This window comes from Lissotriton vulgaris, chromosome 6 (genome assembly GCF_964263255.1).
Source record: "Lissotriton vulgaris chromosome 6, aLisVul1.2, whole genome shotgun sequence".
Lineage (NCBI taxonomy): Eukaryota > Metazoa > Chordata > Amphibia > Caudata > Salamandridae > Lissotriton > Lissotriton vulgaris.
This window is the reverse complement of record NC_141694.1, coordinates 1,629,565,016-1,629,579,244: the sequence shown is the minus strand read 5'-3', so window position 1 is coordinate 1,629,579,244 and position 14,229 is coordinate 1,629,565,016.

Sequence of the window (14,229 nt, the reverse complement as noted above, 5' to 3'; positions counted from 1 at the left end):
CATTGGAGTTCCCTTATTTCATTTTACTGTACTATACTGTAATTTACAAATGGGAACAGGTATTCATTTAATGTTTGGTGTCTTTGGAACTGTAATGATTTTTTTTGCTTATAATGAAGTCAGATTTTAAATTACAATTTTGAAAATGCCACGCTTAGTAAATTGTAATTTTCCTGCATTTACCATTTGGCGTCAGCAGCCTTTCTCTGGGTCACATGACCAGGTGAAGCTGACAGTTGTGCTTTGTGTATTCCTCCTACGCAGACACAGACAATTGGGAGCTTAGATGTGCATCGATGAGCCATCAGTGGCAGGATGGTATGGAGGAGCTGAGCTCAGCTCCATTTTCACTTGAATAGGCTGTGTCCTGCCTCCAAACAAAAGGCTGCATACTCCATGTAGTTAGTCTGGGGCCAAGGCAGGGAAGGCAGGGCATCTTCAACAGCAAATCTCCATAAGCTTCACCCCACTTCAAAGGCACAACTGGGTATAAATAATGGACCTCGACACCAACTCTTCAGGACATTTCTGGACCTGTGGATTCTTTGCCAGGAAGAAGGACTGCTGTGCTGCTGAAAGGACTGCCCCTCTGTTGGACTGTTGCTCCGAAGGACTGCTGTTCTACTGTGCTGACCTGCTGCCTGCTGCCCTCTTGCCTGGGTAAAAATGCCCAGACCCGCAATCACTTGAACCCTGGACACTGGAGTGACTCAAAGGGCTAGTTAGATGGCCTCCTGACTGGAGCCTCAGGGATAGAAGGCATCAACAAACTCAACCCCAGCATCTAGAATGCCATCTATGAGTCTACCCTGCCAAGTAGTGCCACCCCTGTCCTGGACCCTTGGAAGTGGGCTTACAATTTAATCAGGCAGGTTTTCAGGCGCACCACTGTACAGAACTAGTGATGCTGGCAGTACTAGATGGACTGAGATCACAGGCCGACTCTAAGGATCCCTGCACCCTGATCCTTTTAGACTTGTCAGCAGCGTTCGACACCGTAAATCACGAGCTGCTCTTGTCGCGGCTGTTTAACTTTGGGGTGCAGGGCAGAGCCATGACATGGCTCACATCCTTTCTGAAAGACCGTTCTCAGAAAGTGCAGCTGGGTGATGTGGTGTCTAGGCCGGGTACTCTTCCATGTGGAGTCCCTCAGGGATTAGCATTGTCTCCCCTTATGTTCAATGCATACCTCCAACCCCTGATAGCCGCACTCAACCAGCTGGAGTGCCAAGTATACAACTACGCAGATGACACCCAAATCATCATCCAGATCCACAACTCTACATCAGCCCACTACAGAGTGCAGAACATCCTTAAACTCACAATTAACTGGAAGTCCGCCAACAACCTCAAAATTAATCCAGATAAGACTGTGGTTCTGGCCGTCACCACTGACACCAGCCCTTGGAATAGCCTTTTCTGGCCACCAGAGTTGGGCAAATAACCCGAGCCTGCCCGGCAGTTAAAAGCCTGGGCATCAAGATCGATAATAAACTAACTATGGCCTTACAGGTATCTACAATAGTAGGGGTTTGCTCACGCATTTTAAGGCAGTTGCGGAACCTGGCCCCTCTCCTCGCTTTCGAAACCCTTAAACAAGTGGTAGTTGCACTGATTATATCCAGACTGGACTACGGAAACTCGCTCTACCTCGGACTCCCAGACTACCAATTGTCTAGACTCCAGATCATCATGAACTATGCTGCCCATCTAGTGTTCAAGACACTCACGCCTCCCCCCTCCTGCGTTAACTTCACTGGCTCCCCATCAGGCAAAGGATAAAATTCAAGGGCCTCTGCATTGCTCATAAAGCCATTTACGGCAAGGCACCGAAATACATCAAAAAGGGCTTAACCAACTATGCCCCAATCAGAGCACTCAGATCCTCGGAAGCTAGGATGTTAGTCTGCCCCCGCCCTCGCCTGACATCCCTTGGAGACAGAGCTTTCTCTACCATCATCCCACAGATCTGGAACAAACTCCCTGACAACCTCCGAAAGGAACACTCCTTGTTTCCTTTCAGGAAACGACTCAAAACCATTCTCTTCAAGGAAGCCTGGGGCGCACAGTAAAGTATTGCCTCCCCACCAGTATTCCAAAGCATATTCCTCTCTCTCAGCGCTTAGAGACCGTTGGTGATAACGCGCTATACAAATGCAAATTACAAATTACAAATTACAATACGCTGTCAACCTCTGTGGATCCAGCAGATCTATCTCCTCTGCTGTTCTGTGCAACCCAAATGCAACACCACTGCTGCGTGGATTGGACCAGTCGCAAGGACCTGAACCGCATAGCAGCCCATTGGAACAGGAATGTATGCTCTTACAGAAAATTACTTAGAGAAATGAGAACAATAATATATGTGTATAACTAATGGTTTGGTAATCAAGCAAGGGGTCAGGGCCGGCTCAAGGGTGGTGCGACCTGTGACACTGCACCGGGTGCTGACTTTGAGGGGGCACCGTGTTTGAAAGTATTATATTGTTTAACACCTTCGATGCTGATGACGAGCTGAGCTCGTCATCAGCTACGGCGCTCGTATGCTGATGACGAGCTGAGCTTGTCATGTAACGCGGGTTTTGCAATCTGCAGCACCCAGCGGGAAAAGCCGCCGCAGCGATGCGGTTAAAAAGCACTGCTACTGGGTTGCTGGCCTCTGGCAATTTTCATACAACAATAAAAAGGTCAAGATAACCCAGTGAATAATGTTATTCCTTGAGGGAGAAGGAGGCATCTTATCAAGGGGGCTAATCTCCGCTTTTTTGGCTTTAAAAGCCAAGAAAGCGGAGATAAAATTATCTCCCTATTACCTAGCTGTCGCTAACACCAGTTAGCGACAGCTAGTAGGAGATAGCGACCATCTTGGGCCCCGCTTTGCATGTCAGTGAAATGTATCACTAATGACATGCAAAGTGGGCGTGGCAAGATGTTAGCGACTGGAAACAGTCGCTAACATCGCTATCTCCTATTACAAACTTTTGGAGATATTCGCGCTAAGCGCGAATATCTCCAAAAGCTAACACCTGCCCTGAGCAGTTCTTAGCCATGTTATCCAATGGTAGGTGGATAACATGGCTAGGAGCATTAGCTCGGTAATGCATGAATATCGCTGACTTTTCAGCGATATTCATGCATTTCGGCCGATTTTTATCGCTTAGGAGATAAACCTTGATAATAGCAAGGTTCCTAAGCGATAAAAATCGCCGCAGCTCGGCGATAAAAATATTGCCGCTAAGCCAACATAGCGATAATTATCGCTAGTTGTTGGTAATATGCCCCAAGAAGTTTTGTCTAGTGGAAGTTTTAACTCATTTTATGGTAGCAGAGAAGGTTAATATGCCTGCTGTAAAGAATATGTACCATGCAGATCACACAGTGCATATAATGTAATAGGTCAGTGCTTTTGTTGAAGAGATCCTTTTGTTACTTGCAGGGTAGATGTTAAAATCCTAACATGGAACAGTGAACTAATAACTGTCATCAAAGAGCAGCATTGGATAAATTAGAGCATTATGATCATTTCCCCCATCTTTCATTATTCTAATGTTTCAAAAAGTGCTCATTTCGGTAAAAAAAAAATCTTATTATTAAATGTAACCACCAACCATGGGGCTATGTTTTAAATTCGGAGTCTGTGCTTCTCCAGACCAAATACTCTTAAACTAAACTGTCTACCCGTATGGATGACATGTGGCTTATGTAACATTTCCAATACACTTATTTACACACATATGATTCATTGTCTCTTAGCAATGTGTGTGATGTAGAGTGCTCTCTGACACAGTTCACTGCTATAAGCTGCACTATAAAGCTTATTAAAAGCATCTGCGAGAGAGTGGTTATGGAGACTTGAGGGGGCACTGTTAAAGGGTGGTATGTGGGAGTCCATGGGGGGCGCCAACAAACATTGTCACAAAGGGCGCCACCAGCGCTAAAGCCGGCCCTGCAAGGGGTTATCAAACACCTGAGCCTAGCAGGGTATGTGCACGTGCATATTAACGTATTTAATGATGTAAAACCATCTCACATGCATGCTTAAGATTCATCTTCTAAATACCCCAGAATAATTAAGATATATAATCGTGGGTTATTCAATGGTAAGTCTATTGCATATTTTATACAGTGCTTAAAGCCCAGAGGAGAACAATACGTGGGAGATGTCCAGCAATAATTTCATACCCAAATTATTCTACTTTGAAGCACGATTTTCACACAGTACCACACTTTGAAACATGCTCCTATAACAAGTCGCCAACCACAGCACATGCAATCAAACTGCATTACATCACCACACTACCTCACATCTTCCCAAACCAGCCTCACAAGACACTTAACTTCACCACACAACATAAAGCACAGAGGATACAAACCATTCCCACATCACATCTGGCCACAGGTCTCTATAGGGTAATTTTATTTCCCACACATCACAGCTCATGACACAGCAGTACACCATTTCCCAGCCACAACACATGATAGCTAAACGCTAGAAAACACCACATGACACGTTTACTCAGCAAAAATACACCACACTGAGCACATTTTGCCAAGTTTGAATGAACGCTACATATCATTGTACCTCTTTATCTCAATAACTCACCATACAACAACAAACAGGACTACAAGACTACAAAACCAATGACTACATCTCACCATTTGACACTTCTACTACCACACCACATTCATCCAATCAGAGCTCACTACAGAAAGCAATACCACACTTGAAAACATACTACATCAATATTCTAACACCATGCCATTGTCACTGCACCACATCGGCTACTCCACTTTTTATTGCTGTGATGAATCTGCCCTACAAAACTCTTGCATGCAAGGGGCACGTGAAGTGGCCTTTAACCACTCATACTTGTAAACAAAACTTCCCAAAGCTCCACTTAAACTATTCCTGGAAAAATGTCCCTAGGCAAGAGAGGAATATCTGCCACTGGTGATATCCATGAGATTAAGAAAGTTGAAGTGCATGCATTCATTATCTATGCAGAAGGGCTGACAGGCAAAATATCAAACCAGAGATGCCACAAACGCAGTGCCCTTGATAAGTCAGTGCTCCAAATCCCTAGTGGTATGGACAGTCAAAAACTTAGCTACCTTCGCATTGACCCTGAGTGCATATTTTAATTGTAGCCTGCCACTGCAGTCTTGTAGTTGATGAATACTTGACTGTCGGTAGAGGTGGCTTATCATGCGAGATCCTAATAAAGGAACTGAGGGGCATATTTACAAGGGCCATATCTCCGCTTTTATGGTTTTTAGAGCCAAAAATGCAGAGATAAATATTGCCCTATTTACAAGCAGGTGATAACATGCATTAGCGCATGTTAGCACCCTTTTACCCGACGCCTCCCTTTGCATCTCTAATGAGATGCAAAGTGGGCGTCACTGGGCAGTACAACCTTCTAAATATTGCTGATGTGCACATCGCGATATTTACAAGACTGCCCATACATTTTAGCAGACGTTAGTTTTTGGAGAAAACCGCTGTTTTCGTCAAAAACTAGCTTCTGCTAAAATGCAGATTTAGCTATACTTATCATTGGGGGTGGATTATGCTGATACAACCACAGGGTCTTATCAGCAAGGTTATAGCCGTTTTCCATGGAACATCGCTGGAAAACCAGCGATGTTCCATGGGAAACACTGCTATTGCTGGGAAATTATCGTCATTGCGCTATGCGTTGTTAATACAGTGCTAGCATAGCGATCATTTTCTGCGATAACTATTTTCTCGCTAAGCGCGGCCAGCGATAATTATCGCTGCCGCTTGTTAATATGCCCCTGAGTGCGGAGAACAGGTCACCCTACTCCGGGGAAAGTAGGACAGTCTACCAGACACAAGTATAGAAGAAATGAACTACATACCTTTGAGCAAGGAGAGAGAACAATTGATGAAGAGTCCTCAGGCCTAAACAACACAACGGAAGCAAAGCCCCCAGCAAGGTCAGCCCAGGATGCAGGTCTTCTGACCAGCAAGCAGAAGAATTCCAGTGTTTCCAAAACATAGGATGGTGGATTACTGTTGCTGTTGCTCACCCATGGAAAATATGGGCAGATCAGATAATTTGAAGAACCGGTTTGATGGAAAATCCCGTAGCCAGTAAAAGAAGAGCTACAATGCAGGATGCAACTTCTGAAAAAGTTTATTCTCTAGAAAATGCTTAAAAAAGTGATTGACCGGGCTTGAACTACACTGCCATTTAATGCAACTCAGAGGTTTCGTGCAGGCTGCAATTTTGATCACCACACGAGGCGAAAGTATGTCAGCCATGACTGAAAGCTTCATTTTGGCGAGCTTTGGGAAAATCAAATGACTCCCTGCTGTCTGCTTGTCCTTTTACTGTTTCATTAGAAATACACAGGGAGACCGCCGAGGCTATGACAGCGACAGGAACTCATCCATTTGCGACCTCCAGGAACAGAAAGGCAACAGTGAAACATCCACTTACATCGCTCGAAGCAGTGCAAGACGTAATTGCAATTTCAAAGATGGGTGACACACTGTAATTCCAACATCATTTTCTGCACACGGGAACCCTGCAATTGTCGAATTGAACTTCGGTGTGCTGAGTGGCAACGAGGAGGTTCATAGGTGATAGATGGAAGGAAAAGTGCAATAGCCATCAGTGAAAATACCATTTGGTTTAGTTTCAGAGAATATAGGATGCAAATTCATTGCTTTGGCTTTTTTGGGCAAAGCAGGTCAGTGACCCCGAGTGTAAGCTTAGCTGCTTCTCTGTCCACTACCGTTCCTTTAAGAAACTTCTATTACTATGAATGCAGTAATGCATTACAGATTCATGAAAGGCAACAGCTTCATGTGTAACGCGAAATAGGCCAATTAGGGGCATATTACCCACAACTAGCGATAATTATCGATATGTTGGCTTAGCGGCAATATTTTTATCGCCGTGCTGCGGCGATTTTTATCGTTTAGGAACCTTGGGGCATATTATCAAGGGGGTTTATCTTTGCTTTTTTGGCTTTAAAAGCCAAGAAAGCAGAGATAAAATGATCTCCCTATTACCTAGCTGTCGCTAACCCCAGTTAGCGACAGCTAGTAGGAGATAGCGACCATGTTGGGCCCCGCTTTGCATGTCAGTGAAATTTATCACTAATGACATGCAAAGTGGGCGTGCCAAGATGTTAGCGACTGGAAACAGTCGCTTACATCGCTATCTCCTATTACCAACTTTTGGAGATATTCGCGCTAAGCGCAAATATCTCCAAAAGCTAACACCTGCCCTGAGCAGTTCTTAGCCATGTTATCCAATGGTAGGTGGATAACATGGCTAAGAGCATTAGCTCAGTAATACATGAATATCGCTGACTTTTCAGCGATATTCATGCATTTTGGCCGACTTTTATCACTTAGGAGATAAACCTTGATAATAGCAAGGTTCCTAAACGATAAAAATCGCCGCAGCACGGCGATAAAAATATTGCCGCTAAGCCAACATAGCGATAATTATCGCTAGTTGTTGGTAATATGCCCCCTCTCTATTATCAAGGTTTATCTCCTAAGCGATAAAAATCGGCCGAAATGCATGAATAACCATGTTATCCACCTACCATTGGATAACATGGCTAAGAACTGCTCAGGGCAGGTGTTAGCTTTTGGAGATATTTGCGCTTAGCGCGAATATCTCCAAAAGTTGGTAATAGGAGATAGCGATGTTAGCGACTGTTTCCAGTCGCTAACATCTTGGCACGCCCACTTTGCATGTCATTAGTGATAAATTTCACTGACATGCAAAGCGGGGCCCAACATGGTTGCTATCTCCTACTAGCTGTCGCTAACTGGGGTTAGCAACAGCTAGGTAATAGGGAGATCATTTTATCTCCGCTTTCTTGGCTTTTAAAGCCAAAAAAGCGAAGATAAACCCCCTTGATAATATGCCCCTCAGTTATCTATATTTATAAACACAATGGTTGATTCGCTGGCTGTTGCAAAGCTGCAATAGCCAGTTCAAGATATTACCAAAGGAAAAAGTACACATATATGTACACTCTCCACTTTGTTTGCATTCACCATTTCACAGTGGAGATTTACACCTAAGGAGCACCCTTAAATATCACTACCCCCTCAAATAACAGGTGGAGCCTCTAACAACAGACTTTACAAGTGTAAAATTAGAGTACCTTTTTTACCTGTAGCTGAAGCTCTCTGCCACCTGGGTGGAGACCCCTCTATGGGAAAGCACTGGAAAAAGTAATAAAGTGTATTATTTAAATATATATCATTTATACAAATAATTTAATGTATGATATAAATACAACTTAAAAAGATATGTTTTAATAGTTTAAACACTTTTTACATTTAAAAAAGTAATAATAATTATATATTTTTGAATTAATTCAACATTATTTCTTGTTAGAGTTAGTTCAATTCCCTGCCTCCATTATTTTCAATTGGAAAGTGTTGCAGAACCAATAATTGGCCATCTGTAGAGGTTTACTTACTCCAAGTCTGGTCTGAAGCCCATCCGAGCCAGTTTTTTCACCTTTGGGGCTGTAGTAATTTTCAAAGTGTATTTTGTGAATGGCAATAGTCTTTCTCTTTTGCGGGTGTGTGTTTTGTATGGTAGCCTGTCCCTCCCAACCCCCTTCTTAAAATTTTCCTAAACTCCTCTCATTTAGTAGGAATGATTTCCCATTTTCACAACTCTCCCCCGGTCACTCCTATATTTACTAGGTTTATGAATTGCATTTTGTAGTACTACTTCACATAGTACTAAATGTAGTTTATGAACTGGACCCTTTATGCTATGTACATCAAAACCCTTCCTGGACCATTTTTTTAGATTTCCTTAAAAATACTAATTTGGTTTCATTTTATAAATGATGGATGGATCAAATTTGCAAAGGTTTTTTTGCCCCACATAAGACATTCTTAGGACTGTCCTCACCCGATAAAAACCAGCTTGATTTAATTGGGCCTTTGTCTTGACCTAAGACATTTTTAGGTTGAGCCTAGCGGTATGCGAGGCATGCTGTATTGGAGTATGCACTGGAAGCCCCAACCACTCTCTGCCCATATTTGTCATTGGCTTATGTCATTATCCTTCGTAAATTCTGGCTTCTGATTCGTTTTTTCTCTTGAGCACTTACCTTTGCACTTCTCCTTACTGCACCTGGCAGTAACCCCTAGCCTTTACTGTACTCATTAAATGTCTCATTAACTTATAATGTAAATAAATTGCAATTTTTGCTGCCCCAGCAAACTTCGTGTGCATAAATTACTTTGGGTACTGTAAAATTATACATGCATTTAGCTTGTTGTGTTTTTATCTCCTTTTCACTTGCAGGATTGAATTCCACTCAAAACTGAAAAAAAAATCAATTCAATGTTATAATTAAGTTATGTCTAGGACCACTTTTGTTTTCTATACCGTTTGATAACCAGGTCCTTTGACTTCCTTTGGGTCTGACCCATTATTTCAATGGGTCTGTGTAATGGGCAGCAAGGGGAATTTAGTTTAGCTTTAGCTGAACCCCTTCCTGTGAAATCAAGTGATATGAATCAAGTCCTTGGGAATTATACTAGCTTGATATACAAAGTAGTGGAGCGTCTCACCCCTGTGACACAGCCTAGGCGTAGCAGGGATCCTCCTAAAAAGTCTTGGTTCTCTGGTCCCCTTAAAACAGAGAAACAGCAATGTAAAAAGTTGGAACACAAATGGCGACAGAAGTATTGTCCTGCGGACAGAATACTCCTTAAACGGGCGCAAAAGAAATACTATGCTGCCATTGCTAAAGCTAAATGCATCTATTATGCAGAGCGTATTGCCCAGTCTTGCAATAACGCCAAATAAATCTTTGCTATAGTCCAAAGCTACCTCTCCCCAAAAGCTGAGATTAGTGTCCATGCTCCATCGTTTGAATGGTGTGAGGAACTTTCTAGTTTCTTCACTAATAAGGTCTGAGTTTTACAAGCAAATTTTGGTGCCTGGGATAGTCAGCTGGTGACTATGGTTTCCCCTTGGATGATGACCCCCTCTTCTTCTGCCAAGCTTGTAGCCTTTGAAGCTATATCTGTGAGAGAAGCACTAGCAGCCTTAAAATCTCTGAAATATGGTTCACCTACTGATCCTTGACCGGTTAAACTGCTGACCGCTGCCTCTGTGGTGTTCAACCCTATGGTTAATACTCTGATCAACTTATCCTTAGCGTCAGCCATGGTCCTTCCTACCTGGAAACAGGCGACGATTGTTCCTCTGCTTAAAAAACCTGCACTTGATCCTGCTCTTCCCCCAGCTAGATTTTATTACTGTTTTAGTACTACATAAATACAGTAGCGGCTCCTCAAGGGAGTGCTGTGGGGCAGTGGGGCAGGGGAGGGGCAGGGAGAGGCAGGGGAGGGGCAGGGAGAGGCAGGGTGGGGGGTAGTAAAATCCGGCATACGGCAGACCGGAGTGGAGTAAATAAATAGATAAATAAAACGAATGACATTGCATGCTGCATTGCCAATTTGGCATTGCAGTGCTAGCAATGTAATTTGTTTTATTTATTTATTTATTTACTCAACTCCGGTCGGCTGAATGCTGGAGTTTACTACCCCTCACCCTGCCCCTCCCCGCCGAACCGCCCCGAAGCATTCCCTCGAGGATCTGCTACTGCATACATACTTTACACACTATCTCTAAGTTAAGCATGTCTGCTCTGATCCATAGCTACCTTGTGGTTGAGCTCAGGTTTATTTAGTGACTTCGATGGTTCACCCTGGAAAGGATTGTGTTATTGCTTGAGGTGGGCAATTACCCCCTCAACTAATAATTCAATTATAAGGCTGCATGTGTCCTGCAAGGGCCTGATCTACTCTGCATTGCATATATTTTGAAAACCAGTCCTTCCATGCCATGTGGGGATTCCCCTCTCTCACAGATTTTTTTTAACAATGTAAGAAGAAACTCAACTGATTGAGCCTTTAAAAGGTACGAAAGACTTCCGAACCTCTAATTGCATTAATTGTAAATTTATATTTTGACTTAGTCATGTATCAAATAAAGTATGGAAATGAAATTTGCAAATAAGTTGCATGTGATGGTTTGGCAGTGGAAAGTGGTGGACTGCCTCAGGATGATGTCAGATTACCAGTGTTTAGTCTCACAAGTATTACAATCACTTCGTTTTTGTATTTCTAATTATTTTTAGTGGGAATTTTTACAGAGATAAAACCAATATACAAAATGACTTCAGGTATTAGACCTCCCAATAATCTGATTATCATCTGCGTTGTACATGGCCTTAGTCATATCATTACAAACATCCAAGTTATTGGTTACATATTCAGATTGTGACAATTGTACATAGCACTAGTCCTACATTTCCAAACATCCAAGATATTGTTTACGTGTTCAGATTGTGACGGATGTACATACCAGGTAGTCTTCGTTGTTTAGTTATAGCTATTGCCTGGTATAATATTTAATAGCCTCATCTTTGACTTCTTGTGGGAGTTTTGTGGTCGTTATTCTACCAAACAGAAAAATAAATGAAGAGAAGAAAATAAATAAAACCAGAAACAACAGGGGAAACCAAAAAGGGAAAATAGCAAACATTAGACCTTCATAGTGGTCAGTTGCTATTGGGGGGATCCATTATACTTAACCTAGATCCATGGATTCCCTGTGCGTTGAAAAATGCGTTGAACCTGGAGCCTTTCTGTTCTTCATGGGGGTTTGATAATGTGGTTGGATGCATCTAGGGCATTCCATATTTTAGTGTGAGGGGAACGCCAGGGGGAGAGTTGCAGGGTCAAGTTTTGTGCGCCTCAAAGAAAGGCTAGTCACTCCTGCCATATCGTGTATGTGATGTCTTTGTAATTCTTCCAGTGACATAAAATGACTTTGCATGCCAGAGTCAGCATTAGGTCTAACAGATCACGATCATTATCATTTTGCAGTCTTGGATCTAGGGGTCCTAGGAGTATATAAGAAAACTCTCTATTTGGAGTGATGTGAAAGGTGTCTCAGATGCATTCAAGGATCTTGTGAAATACAAGGAGATGATGGACGGAGCACTGAAACTTTTCAGACACTAACCCCCAGTCACAGATCTGGGTTGAATCCCTCATTGTTCTTTAGCTCACTTCTCCACCTCAGTTCAGACCCAGCTATATTCAAATCAGTCTTGACCCTGTGCCTCATGGGATCAGTCCAGCTCGAACTGCCAAGCCAGGTCTTCCCTGAACCGGTAACAAGCATCCTGGGTCCGGTTTTTGGGTAACACCCTTCATCAGCCAGGCTCGCTTGAATCCAGTGGCAAAGTGAGCAAGGAACCCACGTCTCCAGAAAAGCTTGTAGACACAGTGGTCTATAGGCTGGGTTTTCAAAAAAAAAGCTGCCCCTTGTTTACATAAGAATGCAGTTTGGTATGCTTTAACCCCTTCCGTGCTCCAGAAAAGACATGGCTTGGCAGTTCGGGCTGGACTGTTCCCATGAGGCACAGGGTCAAGACTGATTTGCATATAGCTGTGTCTGAACTGGGGTGGCAAAGTGAACTAAAGAACGATGATGGATTCAACCCAGATCAGTGACTCAGGTGAGTATCTGAAAAGTTTCAGCGCTCTGTCCATCATCTCCTTGTGTTTGCTTTGTTCGCCCTAAGTTGGCAGGGTATGCCCAGACGCAGGTCCCTTGCTCACTTTGCCACTGAATTTAAGCTAGCCTGGCTGATGAGGGCTGTTAGCCCAAAACCAGTCCCAGGATGCTTGTGTCCTGTCCAGGGAAGACATTCCTTGGCAGTTTTGGTTGGACTGTTGCCATGAGGCACAGGGTCAAGACTGATTTGCATATAGCTGTGTCTGAACTGGGGTGGCGAAGTGAGCTAAAGAACAATGATGGATTCAACCCAGATCTTTGGCTGCGGGTGAGTGTCTAAAAAGTTTCAGCGCTCCGTCCATCATCTCCATGTGTTGGTTTCAAGGATTTTGTCCCAGAATGTTTGGAGTAAGGGGCATTGAACAGCATGTGCATAAGATCGCCAACCGGATCGTTGCCGTTCCAACATATGGGGAATCAATAAGGTTAACCTTGTGTAATTTATTTGATGTCCAGTAGGTTCTAGTGATAACCATAAACTTGGTTTGGGAGAGTGTAGGTGAGACTTTATTTCTGAAGGGTGTCTTGTACATTTGCTCCCAGTCTAGCTTGGTAATGCATGAGTTGATTTCCTTTTACCATTTCCTCTCATTTTCTTTGTGGGACTTACCGGTTTCTGGTAGGAGTGCTTTGTATATTTTAGATACCATATGTCCTAATTTATTATATTGGGCTAGATTGGAGGCAAGTGAGGCAGGGGCCAGCGTTATGGGTAGTTTTGCAATCTGAACCATGAGCTTCAAGAATTTGTATAGATCTATTGCATTCAATTAATTTTTTGTCTTCAGTCTAGATAAGGGTTTTGGAAGGGTGTTGTCGTACAGGTCCTTTGTAAAGTTAATTCCCTTTTTTGATCAGTCCTGCCAAAATAGTGGCTGGCCTTCCATCTGTATGCTGAGCGTGTGCCATAGTGTTGTCATGTGAGAGGTCTTAAATTTAACCTCTGAGTGTTTCTCTAGTTAGAAAAGATCCTGCTTTGTATTTTGCATAATGTATTTGTAGTGGGGGAGAGAGGAGGTATTCATTGGCATGTGTGCAGGAAGGGGAATACCCCTAATTACATTTTTCTTCACTTCTAGCCACAGTGGTCTATAGGCTGGGTTTTCAAAAAAAAAAGCTGCCCCTTGTTTACATAAGAATGCAGTTTGGTATGCTTTAACCCCTTCCGTGCTCCTGTGGGCCGTTGGCCGACGGGAGCACTACCTTGCAGGTGGAGCCTGCCCACTCTTTAGAACGCCCGCACCGCGGCGTTAAGGCGTTAAAGTTTGGGAGACCCAACCCTCCTTTGTCTTTGGCTTGTTTCAGTTTAATTAAAGAGATTCTTGTTTTTTTCCTGTGCCATAAAAAATTGTTGACGTTTTTCTCTATCTTTATGAGGTATGTTTCAGAGAATCTCATCAGGAGCATGCTGACCAGAAAGTTAATGAGGGGGCAATCATCATTTTGATTCTTTCTGATCTTCCCCACCAGGATAAAAACTTTTGCGACCATCCATTCAGTAGTTTAGTAATTTTTTTCAGTAAGATTTTCTCATTTTCTTCTAGCGTGGTGATGAGATTGTTAGTAAACTCCAGACCCAAGTATTTATTTTGTGCCTGTTTGCCTTGTG